Source organism: Schistocerca gregaria, chromosome 5, assembly GCF_023897955.1.
Source record: "Schistocerca gregaria isolate iqSchGreg1 chromosome 5, iqSchGreg1.2, whole genome shotgun sequence".
NCBI lineage: Eukaryota > Metazoa > Arthropoda > Insecta > Orthoptera > Acrididae > Schistocerca > Schistocerca gregaria.
This window is the reverse complement of record NC_064924.1, coordinates 600,551,718-600,567,297: the sequence shown is the minus strand read 5'-3', so window position 1 is coordinate 600,567,297 and position 15,580 is coordinate 600,551,718. Positions and strand designations below refer to the sequence as shown.

Below are 15,580 nucleotides of genomic sequence, written 5' to 3'. Positions count from 1 at the left end.
CCTGTCACTTAAATCTATACTTGATGTTAAATTTCTCTTCTTCAGAAATGCTTTCCTTGCCATTGCAAGTGCTTTTTACATCCTACTTCAAGCATCATCAGTCATTTTGCTACCTAAATAGCAAAACTCATCTACTACTTCAAGTGTCTCATTTCCTCAGCATCACCTGATTTAATTCAACTACACTCCAATATCCTCCTTTTGCATTTGTTGATGTTCATCTTACATCATCCTTTCAAGACACTGTTCATTCCTTTCAACTGCTCTTCCAGGTCCTTTTCTGTCTCTGACAGAATTACAATGGTGTTGGCAAATCTCAAAGTTTTTATTTCTTCTCCCTGGATTTTAATTCCTACTCCAAATTCCTTTACTGCTTGCTCAATATACAGATTGAATAACATCGGAGATAGGCTACACCCCATCTCACTCCCTTCCCAACCACTGCTTCCCTTTGATACCCCTCGGCTCTTATAATTGCCATCTGGTTTCTGTACAAATTGTAAATAGACTTTCGTTCCCTGTATTTGACCCCTGCCCCTTCAGAATTTGAAAGAGAGTATTCCAGTCTACATTGTCAAAAGCTTTCTCCAAGTCTACAAATGCTAGACATGTAGGTTTGCCTTTCCTCGATCTATCTAGTAAGATACGCTGTAGGGTCAGTATTGCCTCATGCATTCCAACATTTCTATGGAATCCAAAAAGATCTTCCCTGAGGTCGGTTTGACACCAAGGGAAAGAATATGAGAGTTCAAACAAATGGCAACACATATGTTGTAGATAATTGGTCTATTCACTGATTTTCATATGCACACTGTGCATAACATAGGGGAATTGTTGCTGTCATGTGGGAAGTTTTGGTGAATCCATTGCAGGGGTCACCTTTCAACTCAAGTTCAATTTCTTTTGTTTCCAAAACTTAAGTAATACTTGGGTGAAACACTGTTTGCAAGTTTAAGAACTGGCAACAACATGATTGAGGAAAGAGGTGGAACATTCCTCTAGTCTGTGTACTGAAGAGGTGGTTGGCAGTGCCAAGCAAGGCCCAGTAGCCACACTATCCTTGCGCTGTCATCAGCAAATGGTGGCTCCCTTTGGATTACTGACTGGCAGATGGTCTCAGTATGAGATTTTTATACCACAAGTCAGGTAGACTCTGGCTCTGGCCTGATGTTAGAAAAACTCAGCTATCAGTGTGAAACAAGGGAGGGTAACCACAAGGCCAACTTGAATGGCCAGAATAGGTCAATTAAAACAATCTATTAAAAACTAAACCCAGCTGGCAACAGAGAAGCCAGTAACATGTCTGCAAAGAGAAAATTAATACAAGTGCATGGGTGAAGACACACACTCCATATGAAGTGTAGTTTTTAAGTTAGCAAACGTTAAAGGTTTTATGTATGCAATAATCTTTAAAAATTAATATCTCAGTAACACCTTACGCGATTCTTACAAATTTAATGTCTGTGGATAGGCCTCAATGAGCACTATTAAACTGTGATAGCAGATTGTTTTTTTAAATATCATGTGTTTTGAATTTTAGGCGAGAATGCACATTCCATACATCAAAAACTGAATTTTTAACAAATAAGATACGAAACACTAAAAGTAGTGGCAGCATTAATAAGTTGATATTGTTAGAGATGTACGAGTGTAATTAGCTTTAACTATTATAACTACTGATAACATAATAATAATAATAATAATAATAATAATAATAATAAGTAGCTTTTAAATGGACAAAATCAATATTTGTGATCAAACTATATAACCTAGAGGAAAACTAGGAACAGCACTAGAAGACCGAGAAAGTTTATGTGCAAATTTATACATAATACATTAATATAAAACTGAATTTATAGTTCTAAGCATTTTTTGGAAGTCTGAAGTGTGTTTGCTTGGCTCTCTTTGATGTGAGGATTCAAAGAGTGGCGGACATTTTTGCGTGGGGAGTTTTGGCATTTGTGTGTTATTTAGGGTTGAGATCTGGCACAGACAGAATTGCCTTACAATTGAATCAGAATATTTCTTTTATTATTTTGTCATGTTTTTGTCACTTCTGATGTGCTGATAGTGAACACACTGAAATATTTTCAGAAACTTTGACGTGAGGTGAACTGGCTGCATTGGGGACTTGTTATATTCATACGTGTAGATAGCAAATACTTTGAAGTATTTTCAGAGTGTGGACCTTGAATATTTCAGTTAGGTGATCAAATAAATACTAAAAAATTTTCTTCAGTTAACTTTGAGTGTGATCTGCACTTGTAATTTCGTCAATTTGCAATTATAGAGCTTGGGGACTTGTTATATTCATACGTGTAGATAGCAAATACTTTGAAGTATTTTCAGAGTGTGGACCTTGAATATTTCAGTTAGGTGATCAAATAAATACTAAAAAATTTTCTTCAGTTAACTTTGAGTGTGATCTGCACTTGTAATTTCGTCAATTTGCAATTATAGAGCTTTAACTTTAGACTTGTGCTAAAGGAATTAATTATTTGTTTTGAATTTTCAGAAGTTTACATGAACATGTGATAATGGCCAGATTTTTTTATGCCCTTGCTTGGGCTTTTATTATTGTTGTACAGAATGATTTTCAATTATAATTGATGCATGGTGCAGGGAATGCCAATTGAATCTCAATATAGACAAGTGTAATGTGCTGTGAATACATAGAAAGGAAGATCCTTTATCATTTAGCTACAATATAGCAGGTCACCAACTGGAAGCAGTTAATTCCATAAATTATCTGGGAGTACGCATTAGGAATGATTTAAAATGGAATGATCACAAAGTTGATTGTCGGTAAAACAGATGCCAGACTGAGATTCATTGGAAGAATCCTAAGGAAATGCAATCCGAAAACAAAGCAAGTAGGTTACAGTACACTTGTTCACCCACTGCTTGAATACTGCTCACCAGTGTGGGATCCGTACCAGATAGGGTTGATAGAAGAGATAGAGAAGATCCAACGGAGAGCAGTGCGCTTCATTAAAGGATCATTTAGTAATCGCGAAAGCGTTACAGAGATGAAATATAAACTCCACTGGAAGACTGTGTAGGAGAGACGCTCAGTAGCTCGGTACGAGCTTCTGTTGAAGGTTCGAGAACATACCTTCACCGAGGAGTCAAGCAGTATATTGCTCCCTCCTACGTATATCTTGCGAAGATACCATGAGGATAAAATCAGAGAGATTAGAGCCCACATAGAGGTATACTGACAATCCTCCTTTCCACGAACAATACGAGACTGGAATAGAAGGGAGAACCGATAGAGGTTCTCAAGGTACCCTCCACCACAAACGGTCAGGTGGCTTGCGGAGTATGGATGTAGATGTAGATGAAGATGAAGTTCATTAAAATTTGAAATGCTGTAAACAATGACTATTATGTCACTGCAAATTCCTGCCTGCTTATATTGAATTTGTGACTGAATTTCTTTAGGTTAATGTGCCAGATGTGTTGGTTGGCCCCTGGATGAAACACAACCACCACTTAAGAAATGCAACCTAGCATTAGAGGAGCTCTACAAACAGTGGTTTTCTTACTTTGCAATTCATTATTCACGCTGATCCATAAGTCATTGAATGAACAATTATTTGGTGGAAGCAACAGGTTTTAACTTACCCATTCACCCTTCGCCAGTTATTTATTCACCAGGGATCAGCAGAGAGAACATTTCATTATTCTATCCATATAGCCACCTATGTGGTCTTGTCTGGGATCAACAAGAGTTGCCAAGGATGAACTTATCTATCTAGTTGGAAGATGGAAAGTGGTGATGTGCAAATATAACCCCAGAACACCTAGAGAGATTACAATCAAACATGGTACATACCTGCCTTACTATAAAGTACAAAATACTGTGTAGAGACTACACAGAGTGGAGAAGATACTGGTTAATATAAATGAAGTAAGACTCTTAACAGGAAAAGGAGAGGATGAAAAAGTCTCTAGTCCCACACACATAATTGTGTCAAAAAGAAAATTCACTTGATAAAATGATTAAACTATGAGACAATCACTGACAAGATTTCACGTTCAGGAGGTAAAATTTTTAGGCCTATCAACAGATACAAATGGATGCACACACACTATTCTAGCTTTCAGAACTATTAATTCCTTCCTCATGGAGGAATGATGGATAGGTTGCAGAAGTTTGAAAGGGAAGGGCAGGTCACACAGACCCTAGTATGAGAGGGACCTATCTACCAACAGCTATCTGTGAAACTGACAGGATTCTTAAGAAATAAAAATTAAATGCATATATTCTATTTGTAACACTAAAGGGACTTCTCTGACTTCTTTGAATGTGATCATAGTTTCAGCAATAAATTATGTACTTGTTCTCTCACCAGTGTGGAAAATCATGCTTCTACCAGACTTTTTGCAGATAAACATTTTTAACATAAATTCTTAATATGGCCAGGGGAATCTGCTACAGAAGTGTTGTCTCAGCATATGACACAGCACTGAGCATGAACAGAAAGATTTGGGCTGTCTGTCCTCTCGAGGGGCCTGCATTACAGAAGAGTTTATCAAAACATCCAAAAGGAAACTTTTGGAACACTGACACTAGTCTCTCTGTATGGCTTAGCATACAGTTAAATCACTACAAATAATTTACATACAAAAGTCACCTTCAGTTATTTACAAATGAAAACAACTTTCAGTCAGCAGAGAGATATTAGACCACAATATATATATTGTGTTTGAATTCCAGCAAGCAGTGTAAGAAAATTTTTTGTGAGCAAGTCAGTGACCTACAGCTTAAGAAACACGAATTACACAGTGCACAGCTCTTCATAATTGCCATGCTCATGCGAACATATAACCACGGGTTCAATAACATGATATTTTACAACAGATGGTTGGCCATCCTACTGCTGATGAAAATATAACTAAAAAATTAGTTTAAATGTTTAGAAAAGTTCCACTCATGATGAGTGGAACAGGGAATTGTATCTATGCTTTATAGATCTAGAAAAGACATATGACCGGGTTCCTAGGAGGAAGTTCTTGTCTGTTCTACGAGATTATGGAATAGGAGACAAACTTTTGAAAGCAATTAAAGGTCTTTACATGGATAGTCAGGCAGCAGTTAGAGTTGATGGTAAATTGAGTTCATGGTTCAGAGTAGTTTCAGGGGTAAGACAAGGCTGCAACCTGTCTCCATTGTTGTTCATATTATTTATGGATCGTATGTTGAAAACAATAGACTGGCTGCGTGAGATTAAGATACGTGAACACAAAATAAGCAGTCTTGCACATGCGGATGACTTAGATGTGATGGCAGATTCAATTGAAAGTTTGCAAAGTAATATTTCAGAGCTAGATCAGAAATGTAAGGACTCTGGTATGAAAATTAGCATCTCCAAAACGAAAGTAATGTCAGTGGGAAAGAAATATAAACGGATTGAGTGCCAAATAGGAGGAACAAAGTTAGAACAGGTGGACAGTTTCAAGCACTTAGGATGCATATTCTCACAGGATGGCAACATAGTGAAAGAACTGAAAGCAAGGTGTAGCAAAGCCAATGCAGTGAGCGCTCAGCTACGATCCACTCTCTTCTGCAAGAAGGAAGTCAGTACCAAGACTAGGCTATCTGTGCACCGCTCAATCTTTTGACCAACTTTGTTGTATGGGAGCGAAAGCTGGGTAGATTCAGGTTACCTTATCAACAAGGTTGAGGTTATGGATATGAAAGTAGCTAGGATGATTGCAGGTACTAGTAGATGGGAACAATGACAGGAGGGTGTCCACAATGAGGAAATCAAAGAAAAACTGGGAATGAACTCAATACATGTAGCAGTCAGGGCGAACAGGTTTAGATGGTGGGGTCATGTTACACGCATGGGAGAAGCAAGGTTACACAAGAGACTCATGGGTTCAGCATTAGAGGGTAGGAGGAGTCGGGAAGACCAAGGAGAAGGTACCTGGATTCAGTTAAGAATGATTTCTAAGCAATAGGTTTAACATCAGAAGAGGCACCAATGTTAGCATTGGTAGGGATCATGGAGGAATTTTATAAGGGGGCTATGCTCCAGACTGAATGCTGAAAGGCATAATCAGTCTTAAATGATAATTATGATTAGAAAAGTAAAATTGTACACTTCACAAAATGAAAAGCCATAACATTAACAATTTAGGAAGAGGCAGATTGCTACTTACCATAAAGATGACACATTATATTGCAGAACTTACTACATAGGCTTTTGACCACAGCCCTCATCAGAAAAAGAAAGAAAAAAACACACCATTCATTCATACGAGCAAGCACACCTCATGCACAGATGACAAAAAGTCTGACAGCTTGGACCAGAACATTCCATGTTTACAATAGTAGTGAGTCATAATTCAAGTCAGTCAACTCCTACAAATATCAGAATGTGAAACAATTACTAACAAAGAGATAGAGGGGCTGGCCAGTACTTACCTCAGCTCAGTACAGCCGATAGAGACACAAAAAACAACCGAAAATTTAAGCTCCTAGCTTTCGGAATAAATGTTCCTTCATCAGGGAGGAGAGAGGGGAAAGAAAGGGAAGAAGGGAAAGTGGATTTAGTTACTCACAACCCAGGTTATGAAGCAACAGGGAAAGGAAAACAGGGAAGGTAGCAAGGATGGAGGCATGGTTGTCAGAGGGAAGCCAAAGATATCAGAATGTAACAATCTGTGGGAATATAAAATAGAGACTCAATTTAGGAAAAACCAGTGCAAACTTAAATTCATTGGGAAGGTACTAGGAAAACCCAATCAGTTGACAAAGGAAATTGCTTGCAAAACATGCACACAACACTTTCTAGTATATTGCTCAAATGCATGGACCCATACCAAATAGGACAGAGGATATTAAACATTTTCAAAGAACGGCAGCACAAATGGTGACATGTCTTGTTGTTTGTTTGTTTTTGTTTCAGAGTGCAAAAACAACTAAGGTTACACGTGCCCATGTCAGAAGCTTAGAACACTAAGACAAAAAAAGGTGGTAAAAGTGACTACACATTGAGCCCAACTGATGGAAGAAAAGTGAGCCAAGAACAAAGACTTCCTCATGGAGAAAAGTCCACAAAATACACCATAGAGACATTTTAAGCCCTGAACTAAAGATTAAATGTCCTTCACCATATTGCTATAATGGATAGAAACTAAAACATGGTTGACAGCCCACATGTCATTCATTAAAATGGTGGATACATTAGGCAACAAACATACATTACAAAGTAAGTGGGCACTTGGTCCGGAAATAGCATACTGTAAAAGGTTGATGACAATGACCATAAAGTGGTGGGGGATCATCACTTAACAAATGGCGATGGTTAGAACGGTAGTGCCCAATATGTAACCTAACTAAAATGATCTCGTCATGGTGAGAGGACTGAGAAGAAGTTGGCCAAGCATCTGGGAGAGTTTTAATTCCCCAGAGTTTGTTCTCATGAAGGGAAGACCAGTGGTGATGCCAAAGTGATACTACCTGCTGACAGATGGCAACACAGAGATCATCGGAAGGAATGGAAGAACTGGCGGGCTGAGGTAGGACTGCAGCCTAGGCAACAGTATCAGCGGCCTTGTTTCCTGTCAGACCGACGTGACCAGGGACCCACCTAAACATGACAGAGGCTCCCTCAAGAGCGAGCAAGTGGACATTTTCTTGGACCCATTGCACTAAGGGCTGGGCTGTGTACAGCACACACAGGCTCCAATGGACACAGAGAGAATCAGATCTACTGTGTAGGCTGATACAGGATGAAGAAGGCTGATACAGGATGAAGAGCACTGCTGTAAACACCAAGTAGTGTTCCAGAAGCTGATACCTAAAATGGTTGGTGTCAATGGTGAAAGCACACACTGCACAACAAACAGTCCAAGAGCCATCAATGTACACAAAGGTATTATCACCAAGTTCAGTGCGAAGATCGAAAAACTTACAGCAACAGATTGAATCTGGAATAGTGTCCTTTTAAGCAAATTAAGTCCAAGGTGAACATGGGCTGCCGCATGAAGCCAAGGTCGTGAAGGGTTCACACCCATCAGGAACGTGACAGGTAACATGAAGTTAAGCTGCCAGAGAAACGCCCGAAAGCAAACTCCTGGAGTTAACACAGGAGAGGGGCACACCCCATGCTGGTGGTCAAAGAAGTCATTGAAGGGGGAGGATTAGGATGGGTGGCCAGGCATGGCACACAAATGGCATGTGTATCTGCTGAGGAGACTGTCACGTTGGTATGACAGCAGTAGTTCAGCAGCTTCTGCATAGAGACTCTCAACCAGGCTGCTGTAAAAGCCACCAGTGGCCAAACAGATGCCATGATGGTGGATTGTATTTGACGACTTAAGATGCATGGACGTGCAGATGCATAAATGAAACACCCATCCAATTTCAAACAGACAAGCGATCAGTAAAAATGAAGGATAGTGGTCCAATCCGCTCCCCAGGAAGTACTGTGTAGGACACATATGACACTGAGGGTCCAGGTACATCGGGTATCCAGGTAAAACACATGGGAGGACCAAGAAAGTTTCCTATCAACCATGAGCCCCAGGAATTTCATAGTTTCATTGAACAGAAGAGCAAGAAGGTCCAAGATATAAAGGGTGTGGAACAAACCAATTGTTCAGCCAGAAATTCATACAAACAGTTTTGTCACTGGAAAAGCAAAAGCCACTGTTGGTGCTCTATGATTAAAGATGACTGAAACATCGCTGAAGACACCATTCAAGGAGACGAGTCCATGGAGAACTGCAATAGATAACAAAATTGTTAATGAAAAGGGAGATGGAGATGTGCAGTGGAATACAGGACATAATGGGGTCAATGATAAGATCAAAGAGGACAATGTTCAGGACAGAGCCTTGAGGCACCCCGTTTTCCTGGATAAAGGTGTCCAACAAGGCAGAACCGACATGTATCTTGAAAACTTTTCTTTTTAAAAGTCCTGAAAATGAGGCAGGTGGCCTCGTAGATCCCACGTGTAAAGAGTACAGAGGATACCAGTCCTCCAGCAGGTGTCTTAGGCTTCTTCCAAATCAAAAAACATGACCACAGTCTGGCATTTCCACAGAAAACCATTCATGACATGGGTTGACAAAGTGACAACTGCAGAACGGCATGCCCAAATCCACACCGTGCAGTGGTTAGTAAATTGTGAGACTCGAGCCACCATGCCAGGTGGGCATGAATCATATGTTCCACCACCTTGCAAACACAGGGGGTGAGAGGAATGGGGTGGTAGTTAGAAGGAAGGCAATTGTCCTTATTGGGCTTAGGTATGTGTATGACAGGAGGAGGAGGAGGAGGAGGAGGAGGAGGAGGAGGAGGAGGAGGAGTTGGGGATGCTACCATGACACTGGGCAATTTTACAACCACAGTGCTGAATTTGAGGTTGCAAGTCTGCATGGCCATGTCCTTTGTGGAGAGAGTTGTAGTGAGAATGGTATTGGAAGTGCCAGATGGTAAAATGCAGGGCTTCCGACTAGCCAACAACTTGTGAGCTACAGGGTAAGGCACTTTTCCCTTCACACAGATCTCCTGAATGGCTCACTCATCAAGATACATGTGACATTCTCAGTACAATGCTGCATGATTATACAGCAAGGAGGAGGAGATGGGAAATAACCCTTGCGAGTATCCCTACCACAAGCAACACATTTCACCAAGTTTTGACAAGGAATTCGAGTGTGATTGTAATGCTGACACTGGTGGCAGCACATCGGGTTTGGAATGTACAGTCAGACCGTGGAGACTTCATAGCCTGTTTTGATTTTCAATGGAAGCACTAAACTATTAAATGTGAGGAAAAGATTGCACAAAGGATGCATCAACCTTTTTCGTCACCCAATGTACTGCAATGAAACTCTGATTAGAGAGGTAAGTTTGAATTTCTCCCCTGGCCAGGCCATCAAGCAGCCTAGTGTAAATAACACAATGTGAAGAATTCAACATTTAATAGGCCTCAACACAAACAGGACAGCTGTGGAGGAGCAAAGCTGCAAGCAGCTGTTGTGCTTGAGGAGCACAATCTCCAAAAGCAAAATGCAATTGTGTAAACGAGAGTAGGATTTCACAGGGCTTGCAATTGCATCAACACCTTTCTGAATAATAAATGAATTAACCATAGCAAAGGACCGACCTTCTGTACGTGATACCACAAGGTGCGACAGAGAGTCTTGGAATCTTTAGCCTCATTCTGTTTGTGTTTAGTAGATCTAGATTTAGTTTAGTAGATGCAGATGCGAGTGGCTCATTGTGAGAAGGTCCCCCATGATTTCCAGCATCTCTGATGAACTGTTCCTTCAAACTGGGGGCCCCCCTCAGAGGGTGGCTCTCCTGCCCTTAGGTGATTCTTCTCACCTCAGGTCACACCTACCAAGCTCCTGACATACAGGCCAATTGGGCCTTGCCTGTACCAGGGGGGATATGTGAACCCTAGTTGTTAACCTGAGGCTGGAATTCACATGTTATCCAGTCACTTTTTACATGTCAGACGCAAGAGCTGGCCTTCAGGAGTGCTCAGGGAGGAAGAAGAAACAAAGAGGAACCTCAAACACTGAAACCAAGGAAGGATAGGAGATGGAGAATGAAGGAAGAAAGAAAGAAAGAAACTGTATAGGGACTGTTCTGATCTCAGGCAACTGAAAATTCAAAACACAGTCCCAAAAATATCACAGGAATGTTCCCCAAGTAAGGGGAAAAATAATAGAAGGAGAATAGACATCCAGCACAAAAGCGAAAAGGTGCTGCAAAGGCTGGGGCCTCACAGTAGCCATGCACAAACTCACTGAAGAGTTGTGAAGGGGGTGGGGGCAGGTATCTTTGACCCACAGGAGACTGGCATGGAGGTGCTGAAAAATCTGAACTGCCAGATGCTTGTGGAAGATATATAATTATAGACTAACCAGAATAATCTTACTGTACATTTCTGTAGAATAAACGCTTGTCTGACCTCTTAGCTGCACTGGCCTCCAGTTGTACGCAATAGGATGTTACTGGGTAAAGTAGATGAAATATGTCATACATGAAATATGTCATCAAGTCTGTCTACAAATCAACCAAATGAGAAATATGTCTAAGTAAAAAGTGAGGTAAACTGAGCTTTTTAGTTACCTTTACGTCTCCTTCTGTTGCCTACAATTTTTAGTTTTTTGAAATTCTAGTTTTTGGAGAGCCCTTCATAGTGGAGAACATTTGTGTATTTTCCTTTTTTTTAAATATAGTATGCTATGTTAAACTATAACTTTAATGGAAATCCCTGGATTGAACAACATAAATAAGGGAAAGGCAACACTGACTTATGGCTGACTGATGTGTAGAACATAGAAACATTTAACAGAAAACAGCATTCACACTAGCTTTTAAGCTGCTATTCTTTTTCTAGTGAAAGTATATACATTCTCACAGACACTCAAAACACAACAAACAAACAACAATCTTCTGGGAGTATGCGTCTGGGTGATTGTGTGGTGAATGTGTGTGCCTGAAAGACAGTGTGAATACTGTTTTCTGTTATCTGTTTTTGTGTTCCACACATCAGTCCCCTATATGTGAGTGGTTGCCTTTCCCTCACATTATGTTAAGCTGTGTTATTTTGACCTATTCAATATCACTCTTACAAGCTGTAAAGTATGCTCAAACTGGACCAATAAATACAGGGTGTCCCTGAAGGAATGGGCGGTTGACTGAGATCATGTGTGAGTGATCTATGAATCTCAGTTCAATTAATTGCTTCTGAGTGTGCAGATGTATTGCAATTGTATATCATTAGCAAAAACCAAGCGAGGTGGCGCAGTGGTTAGCACACTGGACTCGCATTCGGGAGGACGACGGTTCAATCCCGTCTCCGGCCATCCTGATTTAGGTTTTCCGTGATTTCCCTAAATCGCTTCAGGCAAATGCCGGGATGGTTCCTTTGAAAGGGCATGGCCGATTTCCTTACCCATCCTGCCTTCACCCGAGCTTGCGCTCCGTCTCTAATGACCTCGCTGTCGACGGGATGTTAAACACTAATCTCCTCCTCCTCCATTAGCAAAAATGAGAATTGTGTTGACTCAGATCCTGGTCACGTTATTATACATCCTACATATCATCCACAGTGTAATATTATATTGGTGACCAATGATGTCAGTCTTCATGTTAATATGGAACATATACGATTACTGCACGGCTCCAACACTGCTCTGTGCTACTTTTCTGCTGTGCAATTTCCTCTTCTGGACAACAGAATCATGCTAGGGTACTTGGGATTATGGACAACACCCTTCATCCACCCAGAGTTATCAAAAGTTATTGTGACCCTCTTCAACAGTGAACAAAGGCACTGATTAATTGAGTGAGTCAGACAACCTTCTCTGCGATTTCACGATGGACTCCACTCTGCTCACAATCCAGGTTGATTCTGAGTCACATCATCCAAGTGGTGGGATTTGCATTTGCTCGCTTTAGCCGAGGTGTCAACCTGTGCAAATTCATTCATTCCAGGCCTCATGTACCCAGCTGCATTCTCTTCTGACTTGTCTACTGTGTGTCAAGTTGTGCCATGTATGGAGCCAAATTTCAGTCTTTCTTTAGCTACACATGTCAACATGGCAACCTACTGGACTGGAGACTTATCTTAAGCTGCACCTTTTCACACAGATCAACCAAGCCACTGCGGATGGTTCGCCAAGGTAGACAGCATTTTTGTGTTGAGTGACATCAGTGACCGTGTGAAATTCATTACACTGCTCAATCACTTTGATGAACAAACAGATGATCAGTGACATCATCCTCGCCACAGCCTCAGTGGAACAGTTGCTTCGTATCATCTATGAGGTAGACTTAAAAGACAAGACTCTGTTGCAATTATGGCATTGGCTTCACATTCAAATTTATCTGAACCTCATACCTCATCACACCCAATTGACATTATGTGTCAACAAGCTTCTGCCCCAAGTTCAACTGGCTTTGGACACCCATGAGCAAGAGTCACTCGATGCATGCCTCAAACTTGTAGATAAAATACTTTCCATCACCCAACATCAACAATGTATTAATAATGCTGGCAACAATGGTGCTGAGCATGACTTGCAACTGCAGGAGCACAGCCGACCTTCCGCCCACCATGACCTCGCCCGATATATGTTGACTCTCACGTCACTGCACCAAACCGGAGCAACTACCTAGAAGCCACCCAACAAATCCCTTCCCTCCCACCACCCACACTGTTCCGTCCTCAGATCGAGAAACTACGAGGAACTGTGGGGCAGGCGGTAGTACTGTGCAAAATCACTTCTGCTGGTATTGTGCATGACTTGGTGACTCTGCTCACAACTGTGACTCACCATGCAACTTCCCAACCTCTAAGCATGGTTCACAGGTGGTACCCCAAACTACACAGGATATCTATGCTGCCTGGCCACCCAGAATGATAATGCCAGGGATCTTCTGCCTCACTCTCATCACGACAACAGACTCTTCATCCTCGATTGCATCAGTGGCCAATGCCTCCTAACTGATGGTTGGTTGGAGGGGTAAGAGACCAAACGATGAGGCCATAATTCCCTCAATCCACGAAATGTGCCTCCAGAAGTAGAGACATCCTCTGAGGACATTTTCTGATCTAGTCAGGAGTTCATAACATTAATGAGAAGGTTAAAAATGTAATGACCATCTTTTGTACCATCAATAATAAAAACAAGATTAATGAGATAGGGAGCCAGTAGGTGGTCATCTCCCAGACTCTGCATATGACAGGAAACACCCCACCCCTGATTCATTACAGCCAAGAGCATCCACTATTCCACAAAGGACACCCAGAATAGAAACCTGGGCACAGTAGAAAGGAGACAAACTGAATCTAAAAGCGATTAAAACAAAATAAAAGACGGGATGAAAGAGTAGCCTGGCCAAAAACACACACACAGAAATACACACCTGTCCCCTACAGCCGACTACCAGCTCTTTCCTGGCCCATGGTGAGTATACCAGGATGAGGTGGGAGTGCAGGGTGGGATGGGGTGAGAGATGGAGAGAGGTGGGAGGCACGGACGAAGTTGGGGAGGGGGAGAGAGGGAGCATCTAGAGGCTCGGGGGTAAGTAGAGAGCCAACTGTGGGCTAGCTGGAGGTGCAGGTAGAGGAGGCACATGGCAAATGGCTGGGTACCCAGTATCACATATGAAGGTGTAAGATAGCAGCACACAACTAGCTGACAAATTGGGCGGGGGTACTGGGACAGGGTATGGTGTGCACCACGCCTCCTTTATTCCTAAATAATTCATAATCCTAATACAAATGGTGTAGAGACGAAAGAGGACTGTGGACTCCTTCTGGGAGGAGTGGAATGAAGAGCACTGCATTGCAGTAATCTCTTCTATTGTGCGCAGTTTATTAGATGGGGCAGTATCCCACCAGATGTCCCTCCATCTCCAAAGAAGTAGAGATCTCATGTGCACCCACAAATCTGCACCTTGGATCAGTAAAGCAAATGGGGAGTGAGTAAGTGCTCTCCTAGACAAAAGCCAGCCAGTTCATACCCCAGAATACCCACAAGATGTGGGACTGAGAGAAAGACAACTCAGCAGGCAGTACAAAGTCAGTGAAGTGACAAATAGTAAGAACCAGAGGGTAGCAAGAATAGTATTAATCAATAATTGCCTGCAGATTGCTCGTTTAGTCATTTCATATATATATATATATATATATATATATATATATATATATATATATATATATATATATATAAAACAGAAAGAAACTTCCACATGGGAAAAATATATTAAAAATAAAGATTCCAAGACTTACCAAGCGGGAAAGCGCCGGCAGACAGGCACATGAACAAAACACACAAACACACACACAAAATTACGAGCTTTCGCAACTGGCAGTTGCTTCGTCAGGAAGGAAGGAAGGAGAGGGAAAAATGAAAGGGTGTGGGTTTTAAGGGAGAGGGTAAGGAGTCATTCCAATCCCGGGAGCGGAAAGACTTCCCTTAGGGGAAAAAAAGGACAGGTGTACACTGGCACACACACACACATATCCATCCGCACATACACAGACTTGTGTCTGCCAGTTGCGAAAGCTTGTAATTCTGTGTGTGTGTTTGTGTGTTTTGTTCATGTGCCTGTCTGCCGGCGCTTTCCCGCTTGGTAAGTCTTGGAATCTTTATTTTTAATATATATATATATATATATATATATATAAAGTGCTGTGACTTACCAAACAGGAAAGTGCTGGTAGACACACACAATAAAAAACACACAAACCACCTTCCCTACCCTCTGGCTCCCATCCTTGTAACCGCCCCCAGTGTTAAACCTGTCCCATGCACCCTCCCACCACCACCTACTCCAGTCCTGTAATCTGGAAGGTGTACACAAAGAAAAGTAGAGCCACAGACTTACCAACTGACCTACCTACACTGTGAAGCCTTCTATGTGGGAATGACCAGCAACAAACTGTCCATTCGCATAAACGGACACAGGCAGACAGTGTTTGTTGGTAATGAAGATCACCCTGTGGCTAAACATGCCTTGGTGCACGACCAGCACATCTTGGCACAGTGTTACACCGTCCGGGTTATCTGGATACTTCCTACTGACACCAAC

At 41.6% G+C, this 15,580-nt stretch overlaps 1 protein-coding gene across 1 annotated transcript in view; it reads right to left on the bottom strand.

Annotated features, from left to right (window-relative positions):
* LOC126272489 (GTP-binding protein Rit2) overlaps window positions 1-15,580 on the bottom strand; it is a 99,328-nt gene that overhangs the window by 49,458 nt on the left and 34,290 nt on the right. The window lies entirely within an intron of this gene.